The 20949-nt window shown below is 34.5% G+C and overlaps 1 long non-coding RNA gene across 1 annotated transcript; it reads left to right on the forward strand.

The window, feature by feature from the left end:
- The first annotated feature begins 16866 nt into the window (after positions 1–16866).
- Positions 16867–19273, forward strand: LOC128240606 (uncharacterized). Its single transcript, XR_008262216.1, has 4 exons — positions 16867–16969; positions 17397–17555; positions 17798–17930; positions 18365–19273. It is a non-coding gene; the product is annotated as an uncharacterized LOC128240606 (long non-coding RNA).
- Positions 19274–20949: the final 1676 nt, after the last annotated feature.

Raw genomic sequence — 20949 nt, forward strand, 5'->3', positions numbered from 1 at the left:
CGTATATAAATAATATATACATGTAGTTCCATATTTATGTTCTCAGGGGCGATGGGAATGTTAGAAAGGCACGGGTTCGTTTTTTAGTCTTTATTGCACCGTTTCAGTTATCATAAACATGTAGATTCCAATAACCGTTTTCCATGTAATATAAGAGAGAACGTTCTGAAAATAAAAAAGAGTAACAATACTTATTACAATACATATATAACTGTTCTTGTAATACAAACATAAGGTACATAGTAAACAAAGAATATATGCGTTACTTAAATATGATATTACACATACGTCAGGTAATTGTCTATTGGCGTTAAAATGACATAACATGTACAATAACATACAATGTACATATACAATAAACAAACATGTACAAAACGGTTCATATCAATCACCTACCAGGTCGGAGGGACTGAATTCCTCACTCTCAATCACACATCTCTCAGGTGAATTCATTTCATATCCTGGTTATAACCGAAAACCCAAAACCATGAATGCAATATTAAATGTAAAGAACAATTAGCAGATTATGCTATATTGAAACCAATCCCCAAAAGTCTAATACCAATGTAATACATAATTCAGCCTGACAAATCTACCAAATGCATTATTACATTTCCAACACATTGCAAACACAAATAGAATAGTTTAAAGATCAAATGCAACCAATACTGACCATAATAGTTTTCCTTTACCTCGACCAGATCAAATTAAAAGCTTCCACAATCTTCTCAAACGTTTTCAACAATGGAGGGAAAATCATTGCAACAATGATAATCAAAGTCACCTGACCAATTTCAAAGAATTCACTTAACCATATAACATATCATGGTATAAGAGAAACAGTAACCAATAACTGGTAAAAAAGTAAAATCAATATGCATGAATTGTCTCCCTTAAACTCTCAGAATTTCAACTGGGCTACATACTTCCCTTCTCCGAAAAATGACGTCTCGTCATTCACTCTAGGCTCGTCATTCTGTCTAACAATCACTACTACTTTAGCAATAACACTACAACACAAGCTGTCCATAAGTATTTACTAGAGTACTTTAGTGGTCTAAAATACTTAATCAACCCTATAAACGTACTTATCTAAATTACAAAAAGTTCAAATCTACCAGCAATCAACCAGTATTTCATTTTTACCAAAAATACATCCCCATAGCTGATCAATTTAACCCAACCATTAAAATGTTAGTCTTACATCTCCCCTCCTTCAATATTGCTTCAACGCAATCTAATCTGCATGTCAACAGTTTGTTTCACTCATGAATTAACCAAAATTTTGATAAAAACATGTATCAATAAAACATAAAATTGGTTCAATAGCTCTATTAATCTCATTTTAATCTACTTCATCAGAGACTCTATCACGTTCTGTGCCACAATCAAATCCAAGTTTCTCAAAACTCCTGACTGTGCTAGAATTTCAAGAGCTTCAATCCTTAAATCAGGTTGTCTCTGAACCATCTGGTTTATCTGGTAACCTCTGTACCTATCTGGTGGTCTTCTCTGTCTCTCTGATCTTCTTATTACTGGCTCCTCTGCAATTTCTTCTCTCTCATCAACTTCATCTATCTGACCTTCTTGACTTTGATCTCAAGTGTCTCTTGTAGCATTTCTGTCTACTTCTACCTGCTCTTTCACATCTTTCCTTCTAGTGATATCATTAGTTTCTTCTCTCTCTTCATCTGTACGGTATGTTCTCCTGCTAGTGTCCTCAGTGTTCCTGTCTCCAACTGTAGTTCCTGTCGTGTTGTCTTCAACTACCTTTGGTCTTGTATCCTCATTCGTCTGAGAGGGCTGTTCCATTTTATTACCAACATCATCTCTTTGCTCAGCTCTATGCTCTATATGTTGGTCAACAATATCATCTCTAGCTCTTCTATCCTCTATTTCTTTTCCTCTTGTACCGGTGCCTGTTTTAACTTCACTTACTCCTCTGGGATTGTAGTCGTCCCCACTTCGGTGTGTCATGTCTACACACTCATATCCCTCTTCAATTTCACTTTCTGTTTCATCTTTGACGTCGTCTCTATTTTTCTCATATACATTATCTTCTTCCTTATGTATCTCAGTTCTACTTTCGGTAGATGACTGTTTCCCCTGTTCTTCTTTCACTTTCTTTTCCTCATCTTCTTGCACCACTTCCTCATTGTCGTCTCCCTGGCAATTAACCGGGTACAAATGATTCCTGTGAATTGTCTTCAATAATCCTGATCTTCTACCTCTGGTCTTGAACACTGGTATCTCACTTCTAGGCTGATCCGCGACCTCGTACATCTCTTCTTCAAATTTGTCATCGATGTTGTGCTTCCCATCAAATGCTAGTTTCTTTACTAATACTGTGTCTCCTATCTCTATCCTAACCGCCTTTACCTTTTTGTCGTATCCTGTACTCTGCTTTGCTTTCGACTTCTGTGTGTATTCCTGAACTACTTCGTTAGTTCCCTTCATCCTTTCCCTAAGGTCTTCTATATATTCCCTAGTTGCTGGGTTCTTGATGCTATCTCGCTCTATGTCATAAACTGCGTCAATAGATAATCTCGGTCTTCGTCCGAACATCAACTCGTAAGGTGATATCTTTGTTGTCTCGTGAGGGATGCAATTGTAGGCAAACACTAATGGCGCAATGTACCGCTTCCAGTCCTGTTTCTGTTTAGGCTCTAATATCCCTAACATGTCTAGGAGGGTCTTATTCATTCTCTCTGTCTGACCATTTCCCATCGGGTGGTAAGGTGTTGTCCTTGACTTCTTCATGTTTGTCAATCTACACAGTTCCTGCATTGTCTCAGACTCAAAACTTGCGCCTTGGTCGGAATGTAAGGTGGATGGTATACCGTAATGAACTATAAAGTTGTTGAAAAGAGCTTCTGCCGTGGTTTTAGCTGTCTGGTTCTTTGTTGGAATTGCTTGCTCGAATTTAGTGTAATGGTCTGTAATGACTAAGATGTTTGAAATGCTGCCTTTGGATGGTTCCAGTGTTTGAGACACCTTTGGCAATTCTTAATCCAGTTTTCCACATCTTGCTGTATTCCTGGCCAATAAAACCTTTCTTTCAGTAGTGACATGGTCCTATCCTTTCCAGGATGTCCTACATCTGTATGTACTCCTTTTAAGACTTCTTCCCTATAACATGGAGGTACTATCAATTGGTCATAACATTTGTCTCCTTCTCCTATGTATTTATACATAAGCCCCCTCTTCATCATCAAATTCTTAAAATGCCTCCTCATCACTATATCATCCCAACTATGTATCTTCCTGGGTAACCTTTTATCTATCACAGCTCTTCTCCACTTCTCTATCATCGGTTCCTGTCTCTGACTTCTTCTCACTTCTCTCAACTCCTTCTGAGCTAACGTCTGTCCTGCCTCTTCTAATGTCTCTACTAGGTTGATATTCATATTTGGTATTGTCTGAATCAGTGGTGTCTCATGTGTGCTATTGCATATGGCCTTAACTGCTTCGTCATCAAGCGTCTTCTCCTTCCTCATCTCTCTCTCGATACCTACCTCAGTTCATCACTGTTCTTTGGAGTCGGCCAGTTATTCACCTTCTCTATCTTTCCTGGATCGGTCTCCACTCCTTCCCCACTAACTACATGTCCAAGAAAATGAACTTTTTGTTGTATGAAAAAGCATTTCTCGGGAAATAGTTTCAGGTTGCATTCTATCATTTGAGGTGGTATTCTGTGATGTGGTTGTTTGAAAGGTGCTTGGCAATCTGGTAAAAGGTCAATCCGATACTTAATCATGTCGCAATTCCAATGTCTGTGTCTGATGTTGAAAAAATGTCCCTATTCTTTTCAAGTAAACTATCTATCTTCTTTCTTTCATCTAAAGTTCGGTTATTGTCTTCATCAACATGTGTCTGCCTAAGTACATCTGACTTGTCTTCTTCTATCTTGTTGAACACTTCATCGTCAACCTTGGCGGGTTGCAGTTCACTCTCATTTGATTCTGGAATAGTTGCTGTGGTTTTTGCATGATTAACTGCCTTGTCTATATATTCATTTATATGTTTACTTTCATTGGCCTTAGTACAATATTCTCTCCTACTGCACTTCTGATAATGGACAAGTCTGTCTTTGTTTCTCTTTAATTCCCTTTCTCTAACTACCATACACCTAAATGACAAAAACCAAGGTACATATAATCCAGCTCTATGAAGAAATTGTTCACCATGTGTTTGTTCACAATTATTTAGTAAAACTTTTAAAATATTTATTCCAATGATAAGTGGTGTTGTAGATGAGTACTTAGTATCTGTGGTGACCAAAAACATGCATCTAAGTACATCTGAGCCTGGTATGCCTTTCTGAACTTCCAAATCTACTTCTACATAGCCTTCATATGGTAAGGTATTGCATTCCGCACGTTCAATTTTCAATATACTATCAAGGGGGTTAATCTCTGTATGTGCTAAGTTGTTGTCATGAAAAGTTTTGGCCATAATACTAACACAACCTCCAGTGTCTAGGAGAGCATTCAGTTCTATTTTGTTCATAAGTACTTTTACTTTATTGGCTTCACAACTAGCTCTGGCTCTTTCTTCACTTTATCTCTGTGTGTCATAGGAGCACTCATGTATCTAGTGTTTGGGCAAAGTCTAGCAATGTGACCCTTTTGTCTGCAATTAAAACATGTAGGCATAAAAATATTTATTGCGATTGGCCTTCTGGGTTTATAATTCTGTCTTCTATTATCATAATGACCCCTATATCTTCTGTACTTTCTGCTTGCCTTGTACCATCTTCTTTGTTCTACCCCTATTTGTTCTTTCTCTAAAGTTTTAATTCTATCTAGCAATATTTGAAGTTCAGTTTTAACATCACTTTCAATTTCAGCATATCCATCAATCTTCACACCAGCTCCACAATAAGCATCATGTTCATTACTATGTGCATCTTCTTCAACTTCGCTTAAAATCTTTTTCTATTCTTCTAAGTTCAAAAATGAAATCTTCATACACTTTCACTGTGTCAAACTTATGCCTTACCCTATATTTTATCTCTCTCCTCAATCCAGCATACAAAACATTCTGTAAACTTTCTGTATCTGAAGACTTTAGACCTCATAATTGCACTGCCTTTTTGAACAATACCTCAACCCTCCTTGAGTAACTATTAATACTTTCATCAGTATCTTGACTTAATGAGTAAAACTGTCTTAAAATGTCTTCCCTTGACTCTACACTTCCAAAACTACAATCAACTGTGTTCAAAATCTGTCCCAGAGTAGCTTCTGTTCCAAGCCTTCTTGCAGCATCATGTGCAGATCCCTTCAGAGCCTTCAAAACACCTAATTTGACACATCTTCACTAAAATTCATTACTATTCAACAATATCTCCACCTCAAATTTAAATGTGTCCTAGCACACTTCATCTTGTTCACTATCCCCATAAATTTTGAAATTCGTGGACAAAGATAAGATTCATATTTCCACTCAAAATTCACTATCTTCTGAATCTTCTGTCATAATTGCAATCACTTTCAACAGCACAACACCATATCACTATCAAATCACAAACTCAAAGTCACTTTAAAATGTCTGATATCCTACCATACAAGTCTTTCTCTTAAAGACTAGAAGTTCTCATTTTTCCATTCACTTCAATTCATAATCACTATCTTCGAATCAAACATATTACACAAATACTTTCTGAACACTAGTCACTAGTATTCATATAATTCCACAGAATTTTATGTCCCGTGTAACACAAATCTACTATTCAATATTTCTTATCACTTTGTGCAATCACATATAGTATATCACATCAATTGCTTAAAGGTAATACACAATTGTACAATGTCTGCGACAAAACAACTTGTCTCATCAAAGTCAAAATTATCACCCAAATTACACGTATTGAGAAATTAATTCAGCATGCAAAACATCATCTGTACCTAAGGCATCTCTTAAAACCAATGCTTATTTATTCAATCATTATCTATGCACCAGACTTTATCACCAATAAGTTATCAAATAACTCAAAACTTAATCACATTGTAGCAATAAAAAGTTTCTCTAAATTTTTATACCAAGATGTGTCATTGGTCATTCAGATAAAATCTAAAACATCAATTAATGTATGAGCCTTTAATAAATGAAACACATTGGAAATGTTGTATTATTGCACAACAAATCTAAGTGTCAATAATTCACAATAGAATAATTGCAAATTGTCTAAGTACAAACAATAATTTGCAAAACTATCAATGCAATCCAAAATATTTTATATTGCAAGAGTCTCTTTTCATTATACACAGCTTAAATTCAAGGTACCTTTTCGCTAGGCACTGCACACACAATAATTAGTCACCAAAAATCAATAATCAATATTCATCTGTTATCATCACTCTTCATGTAAACAATCGTCAACTGCATAAAATGACACAACTCTAAGTTACAAATTCATTAATAAGTTCCCTTATGTTAATTAAATACAAATATTAAACATTTCAAAATACAAAAACAAGTTTGGGGTAAAATAAATATATGACCAGTTAAATTTATTTAAAATAATGACAATGTTTTATTTTAAATACTGACAATTCAGAGTTCAAATTAAGTCAAATTAGTTTCAGTAAAGAAATTAATTTGGTAACTGTATTTTATGTAATAGGCGAACTAATCAGATTATATATAATCTCATTTGTTCTCAACTAAGAATACAGAGATTGTTCACAACAATTTCATCATTCTCAGCTATTTCCAGATTTATTCTAAGTTTAATTGATTCAATGCATGAATCAATTAAATAATTTTCCCAATAGGTTCTAATACTTCTTAGTCAAAAATATATACTAAGTAGCCCTATTCATCTAAATAACCTAAAGTATGCTAATTCTTTTCTACAAGTACGTCTATCTAAACAAATCACTACTATTGTATATGTGTATTTATTTCAGAATCTCTTCATAGTAAATTCATTACCTGTTGAATGAAGTTCATGGGTCATGACCTTTCCAAATAAGGTTACTCTACTACTAAATAATCACCTGACACGTCACATGACCTTTAGCTTCTAATTTAAGAACCAATGAAAGTCAACTTCTACTAATTAGTATGCAAACGTCACTAAAGTGGGGGTAAAACGGAATAGCTAGCACAGCTGTCAAAAAGCAGTACTTCAAATGTCAGAAACTATTCCCTAGTTTATTCAATGACAAATGACCAAAATTCACAAATGATCTCACCAAAACTCGACTAAATGCAAGACAAATACAATTGAGGCTTGAAAATCAAATGTCTTGGGTAATATTGCCAAATATAATTCAATACACAACTAGGTCAATATGAGGGCAAAAATTAGACCATGTGTTGGAATGCAAATGTAAACAAACTCAGCTGATTAAAATCAATATCAGAGTGGTTTCAATGTAGCGGAAAATAGTCAGAATATAGTGTTAAATGTTAAACAGTGCTAAAAATAACTTAGTTACTTAGTAAGTTTATGTCCTTTTTTAGTATTAAAGTACATGCAAAGTGAAAATACTCTTACTTTCGGTTTCACACTACAATAGCTCACCAAAAATGTACATCAATATTCTCTTTTCAATCAAAAACTGCAGTTATCCTTGTGAAAGTACTACTTTCAAATCAGAAAATAATAAAAATAAATAGAATTTTACTGAAATAACTGCAATTTCTGAAAAGATTATAATGCAATATTTATTTTACTCACATTGTAAACCTTGATCTTTACTGCCACTAGACACAAATATACAAGTCCTAATTCACAATTCACAAATGAAGTTCACTGCTACAAAGTTTCTGTCCTTGATGATTGAAGAATACGTCTCCTGGTGATCACAATACACACAATACACATCCTGTCTCCCTGCGGCCTGAAATGCGTCCCAGCATTTCAAAGAAGGTTCCCGAACGATGGCACATCATCACGTACAGCCTGGCCACAAAACGACCAGATATGGTGTTAGCGAAAGTCCAAACGATCCAATATAATCCATATGGCTATATGTTCAAATTCATCAACTTGGTTATGGCAGTCGATTACTGCTACAAATGTTAATCAGGCTGATAATCCAAATCATACACTTTTATCAATGTAGATGTTCAATACGGTGCATATATTATAATATTTCCACTGTCTTTCCATTCTTTAAAATTAAATTTCTGATATCTCCTGTATTCATTTAATGTTTATGGACTAAAAGGCACAACACACGTTGGGCGCCAATATTACCAGTCTAAACTTTCCAAGCTTATTAAATGGTTCTTATGGGAATGTTAGAAAGGCACGGGTTCGTTTTTTAGTCTTTATTGCACCGTTTCAGTTATCATAAACATGTAGATTCCAATAACCGTATTCCATATAATATAAGAGAGAACGTTCTGAAATTAGAAAATGTCATTACAATACATATATAACTGTTCTTGTAATATAAACATAAGGTACATAGTAAACAAAGAATATATGCGTTACTTAAATATGATATTACAAATACGTCAGGTTATTGTCTAGTGGCGTTAAAATGACATAACATTCAATGACATACAATGTACATATACAATAAACAAACATGTCTGAGGGACTGAAGTCCTCACTCTCAATCACACATCTCTAAGGTGAATGCAATTCATGCTGGTTATAACTGAAAACCCAAAACCATGAATGCAATATTAAATGTAAAGAACAATTAGCAGATTATGCTATATTGAAACCAATCCTCAAAAGTCTGATACCACGAAAATCCATAATTCAGCCTAACAAATCTACCAAATGCATTATTACATTTCCAAAACATCGCAAACACAAATAAAATAGTTAAAAGATCAAATACAACCAATACTGACCATAATAGTTTTCCTTTACCTCGACCAGATCAAATTAAAAGCTTCCACAACTTCTCAAACGTTTTCAACAATGAGAGGAAAATCTTTGCATCAATGATAATTACAGTCACCTGACCAATTTCAAAGAATTCACTCAACCATATAACATATCATGGTCTAAGGGAAACAATAACCAATAACTGGTAAAAAAAGTAAAATCAATATGCATGAATTGTCTCCCTTAAACTCTCAGAATTTCAACTGGACTACACATGTAGTAATGTTACGGAATGTTTCACTGACATGTCTTCCCAGAATTAAATATTTACATGTAATCATGTTACGGAATGTTTCAATGTCATGCCTTCCCAGAGTTAAATATCTACATGTAATCATGTTACGGTATGTTTCACTGACATGCCTTCCCGTAGTAAAATGTTTACACGCAAAATTTTTACGTAGAGTTACAAAACTATCATACCTTTTCCAGCTCATCGAGTTCGGTGAAGTCATTCTCATATGTGGTTTTCCACGTGGTAAAATTACCGTCAGCGTTCTCTGTCAGTTCTAAAGATAAGTATGGAAGACCATTAGCCTCAAAACCAAACCGCTTCATGCCTTTATGATAAAATATTATGGTCCTTTTATGAAAATATAATTGTGATTTTTTGTTGAATTTAATCGTTTAATTAAAGGTGAAAATATAAACAAGAGGGACATGATTGCCCTAAATCGCTCACCTGAGTAAAAGAGTTTAACCTTTGTTATCAATATAGATTGATATTTGTTCTCAAAAAATATTGAAAAACATACTGGTCAAACATGTTGCCTGAATAATCACTGACATGACTTGTCACATGTGCCTGCACACTGACAAGACTTGTCACAGTTTCCTGCACACTGACAGGACTTGGTGATTGACTGCGCACTGACAGGATTTTGTTCAGTTGCCTGCACACTGACAGGACTAGGTATTTAACTGCACACTGACATAATTTGATTCTTATACCTGCACACCGATAGGACTATGTTCCGTTGCCTGCACAATTGATAATTGACAGCACACTGACAACACTTGGTACAGATACCTGCACACTAACAGGTCTTTTTTCAGTTGCCTGCACACTGACAGGACTTTGTTCAATTGCCTGCAATCTGGCAAGACTTCGTTCAATTGCCTGCACACTGAAAAAAACTATGTTAAATTGCTTGCACACTGAACGAACGTTTAGTATAGATACACAAACAACAAACAGTGCACCATCCAATAAAATCAATAATTTAATTAAATGAATCAAAAACATGTTTAAACCTTTTATGTACTTCGTTTTGTTCGGTATAATAAAATACTTACGCCTCAGGTGATATTTATATAATATTTTTTTAAATATAACAAAACTCCATTGGACTATAACTACCTGACTCGGTTGGTATGGCGACGAAGTTGGAGGGGATGCAGGGGTCGCTCATACCGATTGTGATTGGCTCGAACCATAAACTGGTATATCAAAATTGAAGACTGTATCGCGTTTACAGACGCAGTGATTTTTTATACTTTCAAGGCCCATAATTTAGGCATGCATGGGCGGATCTGGTTTTCAAAAGGAACCGAGCTCTTATGGATATCTAAATACTGTACAAGTTCCATCGAGATACAATCAACACTGAAGACTGTATCGTGTTCACAAGCAATTGTTTACCGACGCACGGACGCACGGACGCACATACTACGTACATTACCATTTGGCCAGAAGAGCTAATCACGATAATCGCACAACTGATTGTAAAACTTGTTTGCTCGTCCAAATACCTGCAGAGTAACAACGCCATCTTCCCTGTACGTCGTGATTATTCGGTGGTCCGGTACCACAGAAATGTTGCTGTTAAACGTCCATGTGACGATAGGGGTACGGGCGACCGCATATCCGACATATAAACACGGCGCTCTCGCCCGCCTTCACTGTAAGACTCGACAGGGGAGTCACCACGCTGGGTGACATCTCAAACAAGAACTCCTGACTGCCCGCCTGCAAGACAAGCAATGTTTGACTACATTTTAATAACAAGAAATGTTGTTGTTGTTTTTCTTCAACTGCGCATGTGACTACAATATGTGTATAGCGTTACTTGATTGCATATAAGTGACTGCAGTATGTGTATGACGTGATTACAGTATGACAACAATATGTGTATAATGGGACAACTGTATATGTTGGTGACAACAGTATGTGTATAATGAAACAGCTGTATACATCTAAGACAACATCATGCGTATAACGTGACAGTTGTATATGTGTATTGTAACAGTATGCGTATAATGCGACAGCTGTGTGTGTCTATGACAACAGTATACGTATAACGTGACAGCTGTCGCATATTTCTATGACAACAGTATGCGTATAATGAGACAGCTGTATACGTCTATGACAACTGTATGCGTATAACGTGACAGCTGTGTATGTCTATGACAACAGTATACGTATAACGTGACAGCTGCCTATGTCTATGACAACAGTATGCGTATAATAAGACAGCTGTATACGTCTATGACAACAGTATGCGTATAACGTGACAGTTGTATATGTCTATTATAACAGTATGCGTATAATGCGACAGCTGTATATGTCTATGACAACAGTATGCGTATAACGTGACAGCTGTATATGTCTATGACAACAGTATGCGTATAATGCGACAGCTGTGTGTGTCTATGACAACAGTATACGTATAACGTGACAGCTGTATATGTCTATGACAACAGTATGCGTATAACGAGACAGCAGTATGTGTATACCGTGACCATAGTTTGAGCATAACACGACTACAGTTTTAGCATAACATGACTTCAGTTTAAGCATAACATGACTACAGTTTCAGCATAAAGTGACAACAGTTTGAACAAAACGTGACTACAGTATGCGTATGACGAGACAACGGTATGTGCATACCGTGACCACAGTTTGAGCATAATGTGACTAAAGTTTGAGCATAACATAAATTAAGTTTAGGCATAACATGACTACAGTTTTAGCATAACATGACTTCAGTTTGAGCATAAAGTGACTACAGTTTGAGCATATCATAACTTCAGTTTAAGCATAACATGACTACAGTTTGAGCATACCGTGACTACAGCTTTAGCATAACACTACTACAGTTTGAGCATAAAGTGACTACAGTTTGAACATAACACGACTAAGTTTGAGCATAACGTGACTACTGTTTTGAGCATAACATCGCTACAGTAAGACTCCGGTATTACACTTTGTTCATAACCTGACTAAAGTAAGTCTAAAACGTAACTTAAGTATTTGTATCTCATGAAAGAAATTTTCGTAAATAAAGAGTTTTATTTCATTAAAGTTAAATACATGTTAAATTTCCGTTTAAAATTTAAACCCAGAAAAACGTGTATTGCAATATGAGTTTACTGATTCCGCTAATCTTCAGCAATACAATTTCAAAGAAATAGGACGTACGGTTTTCGTCGAATTAAATTGCTTTTGTGAAAGTAAAACTAATACTATTTAAAAGTACTTTAAATTTTGATAGAAAACAAAAAATATTCTAGTCAGTTGATCTGTTGTGGGGTTGTATCACTTCTCGTTGATTCTCATGCGGTATGGACTTGACGCAAGAGTCTCAAAGTGATACAAGGATAATAAACCGACTAACATAATATTCCCTAGGTTAGTATTTAAACCTGAAGGTCATATAAACCATTATTAATCAACTATTACGTATTTGGCGAGATACAGAGACAAAAGCGGTACCAATACCAGATAATTGAAGACAATATATTCCAGAACTCGCTCAATATCTACCAAACTCGGGCAATATCAACAAAAATCGTCTAATATGAGTTTCCTCCGTTTTGATTGGCTAAAAAACTCGCCTAATATAGGATTTGAGAAATGGGCCATTTTCATTGGCTGTCGAAACTCGCCTAATATGAGAAATATGTCGGAAATTATTATAGTAGCCATTTTGTTTTTCGTTTTCCGACTATTTTGAAAAGTTTGTGCTTCTTATAAACCTATTTGGAATACTTGAACATATTGAATGATTGAACCACCGTGTACGGTTTGATATTACTGTTGTATTTCACCCGTTTGTGGATTTTACGACTATTACGATTTTGTGCACCGACAAAAAGGACGACGAAGGTGAAACATTTGACGTTTTGGCAAATGATTTACGAATTTAAGACGAAAAGACATGCTTCCTTACAATGTACAGTGCTTTATTCATAAGTATGTGCAATGTCACTCTAAGGATGCATGTCAAAATCAGCAAAGTCAAGTCTAGAAAAGCAGACACCATGAATGGATAAGGGATAAATACGGCTTCACTGTGAACTAAAGGTAAGTTATAAGAATGTTTTTAACCAAAATGGTAAATGTTCTTTATTCAAATACTAGGGCTCAGGCAAATACAGCTAACCTCGGACAAATATCTACTGGGTCAATATGAAATCACCCAATTAATAACATTATAATACAACTTTGGTAGTTTTATCTTATTTAAAACAGTTGTTATCTTATACCAGGATTCTATGGTTATTATGAATTTCATTTACTCGTGACAATTAGTCAGCCTTAGCCAAATGTTCCGCACTGTATCTTTATTCCGGATTTAACAACAATTTCGACTTTATTTTTAACCTTGTTATAATATACAAGTACCACATAGTGTGGTCACTTCTCTTAACATGAGACACAAGGTCAAGACTGTATAAAAAGAAAAGAATTTATGTCGTCATTACATAACTGATGATAACACTTTTAAACCCCTTCAATTGACTTAACTGGAGAATTTTTTTCTTTCTTCTCTGCTTAACAAGTTTATTCTATTTATAGCACTAAATATATTGATCGCTTATACAAATAGTTAAAACAAAACTTAAATGGTAGGTCCTGGTAGATTCTTGAAGAAAGATCTGAAATTTAAAACGATCTTAATTAAGATTAATAATAATTACGACACCTAGTGCAGTTAGTTAGTGACCTACAAAATATAAACATGAACATTGTTAAAAGTATGACCATTATATTTTTAAGACATAGACACACTGTCACAAATATGGGTGAAAAAATTAAAATCAAAAAAATCAAAATGAAATATAAGTTCCTAATAAAACGACAAGATTTCTTTAATTATTCATTGTGTAAAATGGGTTTTACTTGTGTATTCCTACAATTGAATCGACAAGCATGTAGAGTTTGAAGAGGGCAGGCACTCTGGAACATTTAGGTGATTTAAAATGGCGTGGAGAATTGCACCTGTATGTTTTATATTTTCATGGAAAAACGATCCCTCAATTCGAGTTGTGATCGGAGTACATGTGTTTCTTTGCTCTCAAATCCTTTGTATAAAAATGTATAAGGCAGATAGAGATAATATACCTACTAACTCAGGATATCAGGATATTTTAGATGACTCGGCGTATATCGGCTTTCATCAATTGTGCCGCGTATAGTGATGTTGCTCAACCTAACATCCTTTTGTACAAGTTAAGGTGTATTTGGTGACTTGATGGTTACTGTAAAGGCGATGATTCGTGGAACGAATACCAAGCAAAGTGTACTGCAAATGTAATATGTATGGCTCTCTGATTATGTTAGATTAATGATTCGGGTATTAGCTTAAGAGTTTGAAAGGGTGTTGTACCCTTTTTATCACCCTTATGAGAGTAAACATTGGCACCCTTATACCATCATTTAAAAAAACGCTCAAAAAATCAAATGGTTATTTGGTTTTTATTTTATCTCATATTATGATAATAAGTATTAAACTTTACATACATGTGTTTGGCAGATGATTCTTAATAGTACTTCATCCAAACACAAATCCTAACATTGTCTGTGAATCTCGAATGTTCTTTACAGCACGATACAATATTGGATTTTACTTTTCTCTAAAGTACCCGGACCGACTTCTGCAGCATCCTGCACTTTTAAAACTATTAAAGTTTATTACCATTATTGTTGTTCAGTTTAAAAAAAATAGTTTTCCTATAACCATGGTAGTGAATCAGGTTCTAAGCACGTCTCTTAACACAAGACAAACAGTCTTAATACCCAATTATGAAGAATATTGATTCCTATAACCATGGTAGTGAAACATATGTTCGTCACTTCATTTTAGATGAACCCAAAACTCCAAAGTCCAAGAAACAAATTATGGTCATTACTTTTAACATCAGACCAAAAGTGAAAAGTCCCAGTTATGAATATTAGTCATTCTAATTACCATAGTAGAAAATTAAATTATGATTACTTCTCCTTACATGAGACCTTATGTCAAAAGTCCCAGTTATAAAGAAAAGTCATTCCTATTACCATGACATTGAAACTATGATCACTTGTATTAATATGAGTCAAGATGTCTAAGTACCCAATTATGAAGAAGAGGCTTTACGTAACAATGATTGTCATATTGATAACCCTTCCCAACCCTATCCAACGACTTAACAGGAGTATTTCCCCCCTTATTTAATTGCTTAATAAGTTGAAGTGCATAATATTTATATAAACATGTTCCCTATGACATTGAGTTTATTGATCGCTGATAACAAATAGATAAATAAATCGTCACCTTAGTGTAAGAACTCAAGATCTGATTATATTTCTATATGCTGTTATTCAGTTATTGCACTAAGGTGACGAAATGTTAAATGGCAGGCCCTAAAATTAAGGTGATGAGACAGTAGATCTTTCACTTTTAATAGCTTGAAGTAAAATCTGCAATCGTAAACCGATCTTTAACACTCAAATGTATCATGACAAACAATTTTGAAAAATAATGACTCACGAAAAATATAAACATAACATTGTTTTATAATACAAATATAAAATAATAATTATAAAAGATATAAAGTCATAGACAAACAGTAACACATATGTGTGGAAATAAAACATTAAGGCCGCTTACAATAGTGTCGGTCAACCACACACTTTCTTAGTACAAGTTGAGATGTATTCAGGGGACTTAATTGGTATATACTATAAGGGCGATTGAACTTCAAACGAATAACTCGGCTGTCGCAGATTGTTGAGTGTAAGATAGGTTCATCTTAACCCGACTGTAGTAAATTGGGTTTAGTAAATTTGCTTCAGCGTAAAGACAGAACTAGCTAATACTACGGCTTTATTGTTGCACTGGCAGTTTTAACCACAAGAGTATTTTTATGTTGGAAAATTATCTCCTAGCTACATTTTTGTGCGAGCACTTAGCACTTATCGCTACAATACCCATCATTGAGGTTCAGAGTAGTTCCGACAATGACGTAATGCGTCCACTACTAGAATCTGAGCAATAGAATGATGACCCAAGTCTCTCCGAACATTGGCATCGACAGAAAGAGCCAGGGGTTGCTGTTGGAACACAGCTTGAGCAATCAATCAAGGGTCGATCAGGGGTTGTTGGAACAGGTGCATCAGCATGATTCCAGCTACCAGACGTATTTTGGCTCGTACGTAGCTTTTCATATTCCACCTCAATGAAAATGCGGAATTAAAGTTAAAGACACCTTAAGGCCGACACGCTTAAACCAAGAGCTCAGGGCTCAGTAGCTTCACCGCATAGGCTCAGTCAAAATCTATTGACACACAATACTCTATATATACTCATGTACGAAACGATTCAAAACTCTCTTTTTTCGAATACCTTAAAGGTTGACTGCATGCACAGCGTGGTGTATGACGTCAATCAAGAATTTAACGTAAACGCTTGATGCTTGTTTTTCTTTTATTTACCAGGGGCAAGCTCAGTAGCCATACCTTAACGAAAAACATGTTTGTAGGCACCATATGTGACGACGCCTGTAGAAAGGGGTACAAAGTCGGCAATTTCAATTTCGAGAAAAACGTGTTTAAAGTTTTGTTGATTTATTTCACTGACTTTAATTGGTATAAGTCACCATTTCTTTGTTAGATTTATAAATTTTAACGTACAACAATTGTTTAAATTGCATCTATAAAATATACATATTCTCCGACAACGATGTTACCGATAGCGACGAGTATAATAACAACAAGGTTATCTCCCTTATGCATACATATACGTAATTTCCGGTTAGTTATTGACAAACAAGAAATTTTCAAACATTTACGTTTTTTGTCTTCATTTGCTGCTTTTCGAGGATGCTTCTGTCGAGTTTTGACAGGTAAATATCATTACAGTCAATTTTATTATGTTAAAATGATATAGAAAAAGGCGAAAATATTCGTCAATTGTCATAAACCCGGAAGTAAACAAATGGCTTGAACTGGCGGTTTTATTTAATTTCCATACCACATTGTCCATAATAATGAATGAACTTGTATAATTATATCAATTTCTCATCATACCGAGTCATATGTTTTGTAGTCATGGGAGTAAAGTCTTCCCGATGTACATGTCAACGACACTGATGACATTTTAATAAGGATTTGTGTAACTTATGAATGACCTTCATTTACTAGTAAAACTCAACCTGTCCACGATAACATTGTAGATAATTGAAATCTGTTTATGAGTTTTGATAACAACAATAATGAATTGACAAGAGATCACAGTGCACTACATAACATCATATTGCTATCTTATTTCAGGACAGTATCCATGTTACCTGCCCGGCCCCCTCCATTACAGTTGGGACATTGCCTGCCAGTCTTCTTCCCCAACCATGCCCAACTGATTGGTCCAACATTGTTCAAAACTTGATGGAAATGCGGTGTCATCGTAGTTTGGAGTATGTGCAGAGCACTCGGGTACATTTTAGTTATTTATAACTTAAATTCACAAATTAATAAACGGTTGTTAATTGACAGCTTTTTCCAAGCAAGGAGAAGATTTTTGGTTGCACACATGACAACCTTGTTATACGTAATCAGAAGACATATTGTGTAATACCGAATAATTAACTGGTTTCCATATTTATTTTGAAATCATGCAATATTTTAGATAAACAAAATAGCATGTATAAAATAAAGATGTGTTTCAAATGTTGCAGGACAACAAGCAGTTTATTTCTTCGATGAGACTGAATTGAAATGGAGCAGACACTATTGTGAGCATGATGATCACTTCTTCAAGTACCATGGCTTGGAGATAAAAAGCCGAAATTGGCACTTTGGTCTTAGCAGGTAGTTAATAAAAGGTTCACATCAAACCCTAAAGTAGAGCACTTTAATTTTGAAAATACTTACCTAACAGAATTGAGCCCTAGATTTTTAAGAGTATTCGCCTAAGCGTTAGCCTTTTAATTGGTGTCAGTTACATGTAAACAAAATAACCTTGACCATAACTCAATAACTGTTGAAATTGATAAAATACATCTTTGCATACCTGTTGCCAGAGGAAGAATGTATATGTTAACTTTCATAAGTATGTTATTTCTATATTACATTTCAAACTTTCAACAATGTTAAACAAAAATAAAAGCTGTTTAAACTCCTGACATTGTCAAAACACTGGCATGATATCTTGATCTTTATATAAGCTTGTTTTTTTGTGTGTGTTTTTGTGATGTCAAAATATGACTGATCTAGACATAATTTCTATCAATCCATACTTTCAGCAAACAGGCCTGGCTTTGTGCGGTGCAGGTTTGCTGCATCGGTGATGGTTTAGTTTACCTTATGAAAACCAGAGCAGTTGTGTACCCTGAACTCCTTTCCGAATTCTTCATCAAGGGGATTGATCTTGAATGGCAGTGGTATTAACATGACAAGATCAGAGAATACAGCAGATTAGACATTGAAAAAGACAGTGTGCCCTAGACAGTCTCAACCAAAGCATTGAACAAACTGTACAACCTGTTAATTAACTTTTTAGAGCTGTTTGTTTGGACTAGTGTTTGTCATTCAGAAATAAGTAATAACATTATTTCTCAGTATAAGAAATCTGCAGGAATTAGAAGCTGATATTTACTGTAACTATATAAACAAACCTCTTAGGGGTTTAGCCAGGTTAAAGAAAGACAGGGAGCTACAGAAAAGAGACAGGTTTCCATGTTTCAATAGGACACCCTTTATCTGTGAAGAATTTTAACATTTTGAATGTTACAGAAAATGTTAGGAATATTGTATAATGTTTAATTGAAGTACTATTAGGTTTCAAGTGCCAAATATTTAAAGCCTGTGTGTATTTATAATCTTGTGAATATAAAGTTGTTATCAAAACAAAATCAATATTTGACTGTCTTAAGCTTTTAATTCTATGAAGGCAGGAGGTTGCCAATCTTGCTCTTCATGACGGGTGCTTCCCAAAAAGAACAGGGTGCAGAAACCTTCCATAACTATTGCTAGAACCCTAATATCCTTTTTTCATCAAATTACAGTAACATTGACAATTAACAAATGATGCAGTGATATTTTTTTATGCTAATATCATCAATTTTTATTGTCATTAAGTTTTCTTCTAGAATTGATTTGTACATGTTATGTATTGAAAATTGATACTTGTGGTTGCCATGGTTACAATTTGTTTCTTAGTGTAGTAATATGTTTTATATATATAAATACAATATTGCATTATGTAAACTTATAATAGTTTAAGAAATAATTATTCAAACACATGTACAGAGACAATAAATACACTACTTTGTATTTTTGTTACCATGGCAATGTTTCTGTGTATATTTGTTACATTTATTATTTTTTTATTACAGGATTGTCCATTAGTGAAATTATAATGTGTCTAATAAGCATAGCTACAAAATGCATAGATACATGAAAATACCTATTTATGGATATACATTTTCTTCATATTTCGATAATAGAATAGATTTTGTACACTGACCCCCTTGAACTTAAATCACCATAGCAACAAAAGTCTTAAACATTTTAAATAATTTCTTTTTTAAATATATTTGCAAAGTATCTGCCAATGCTTAGGTTATTTAAGTACTTTTTAAGAGCGACGTGTGTGATCCCTTTTACGTTTAATATCGAATTGCATCGTATTGTGGTTGTCATGGTAACATTTTGATTGCCATTTAAAACTTCAATCATAATTTTACAAGAATTTTGTCACCAGTTCAATAATATGTTATTTTGTGTAAGATATATAACTACAAATAATATAAACATAAAAAACATGTGTTGTTTCATTTCTTTATCTAAAAAATATGCCACTTTTTGACACTTTCATCGATAAATTGATCGACTCCTGTGCTTCTTTAAATCGTCATAACAACAAAAGTACTTAAGATTTTGACCTCAAATTTTCGCCAAATTGTTTCTAATGATGTACTCTATAAATAACTACCAAAAAGAGCAAATGTCATTTTTGCACCTTTGTATCCCTTTTTACAGGCATTGACACATATATTAATCCAGACATACCGTACAAAATGTTCTTCTGAAACAGACCACACATACATCTTACTTTCATGTGTTTCAAAGTATATTATGATGACTGACTGATTAAAAGCAGTTCTGTTAATGTTAGATGTTGGATCAAGTGGGAACAAGTGTAAGGTTTTGCGCATATAAACAAGTTTAAAAACCCCCAGTAACCTCGTGTTACAGTGAAATTGTCTTTCAATGACTGTTCAAAGACGCTGTGTGGACCAATCATTTTTGATGACGCTATTGTGACGAGTATTTGGTCTGGTTTTGATGATAGTGCGTTTGTGTCACTTATTCAGTGTCGTTTGGGCCCTCATCTTGTGCATCTCAACATGGTTCATATTTGAATAACTGACTACTGTTTCAGCGCATGTGAACGATGTGTGACGATATTGGCCATTCTGCTATTTTTTGGATCGTCCATCGCCATAACTCTGACATAAATGTAAAAAACAATTACAACTCATCAATTGTGATACATGTTTTATTTTTCGGTTATATTAATACACAAGTATAAACATTATTATTGACACATCTTGGTAGTTTAGTTCAATTTTAAAAGAGATTTGCAATCATCTTACTTTAAATCTATTGTTTATAATAAATAGGTTGATATGTGTCAAATACGTAAATCACATCAACTTATACCACTTGGTGATTTTTTTCGTATTGACACGGTGTTTATCTACTGTCAGGCATGCATAGTTATCATGTATCAGCGTTTCTTTTTTGTAGGCATAAGAAAGAAAGAAATAGAACAGTTGTGAAAAAGGCTGAGATATTCAGCAATCAGAACCACAATGGTCATCAT

The sequence above is a fragment of the Mya arenaria genome, chromosome 7 (assembly GCF_026914265.1).
Source record: "Mya arenaria isolate MELC-2E11 chromosome 7, ASM2691426v1".
Taxonomy (NCBI): domain Eukaryota; kingdom Metazoa; phylum Mollusca; class Bivalvia; order Myida; family Myidae; genus Mya; species Mya arenaria.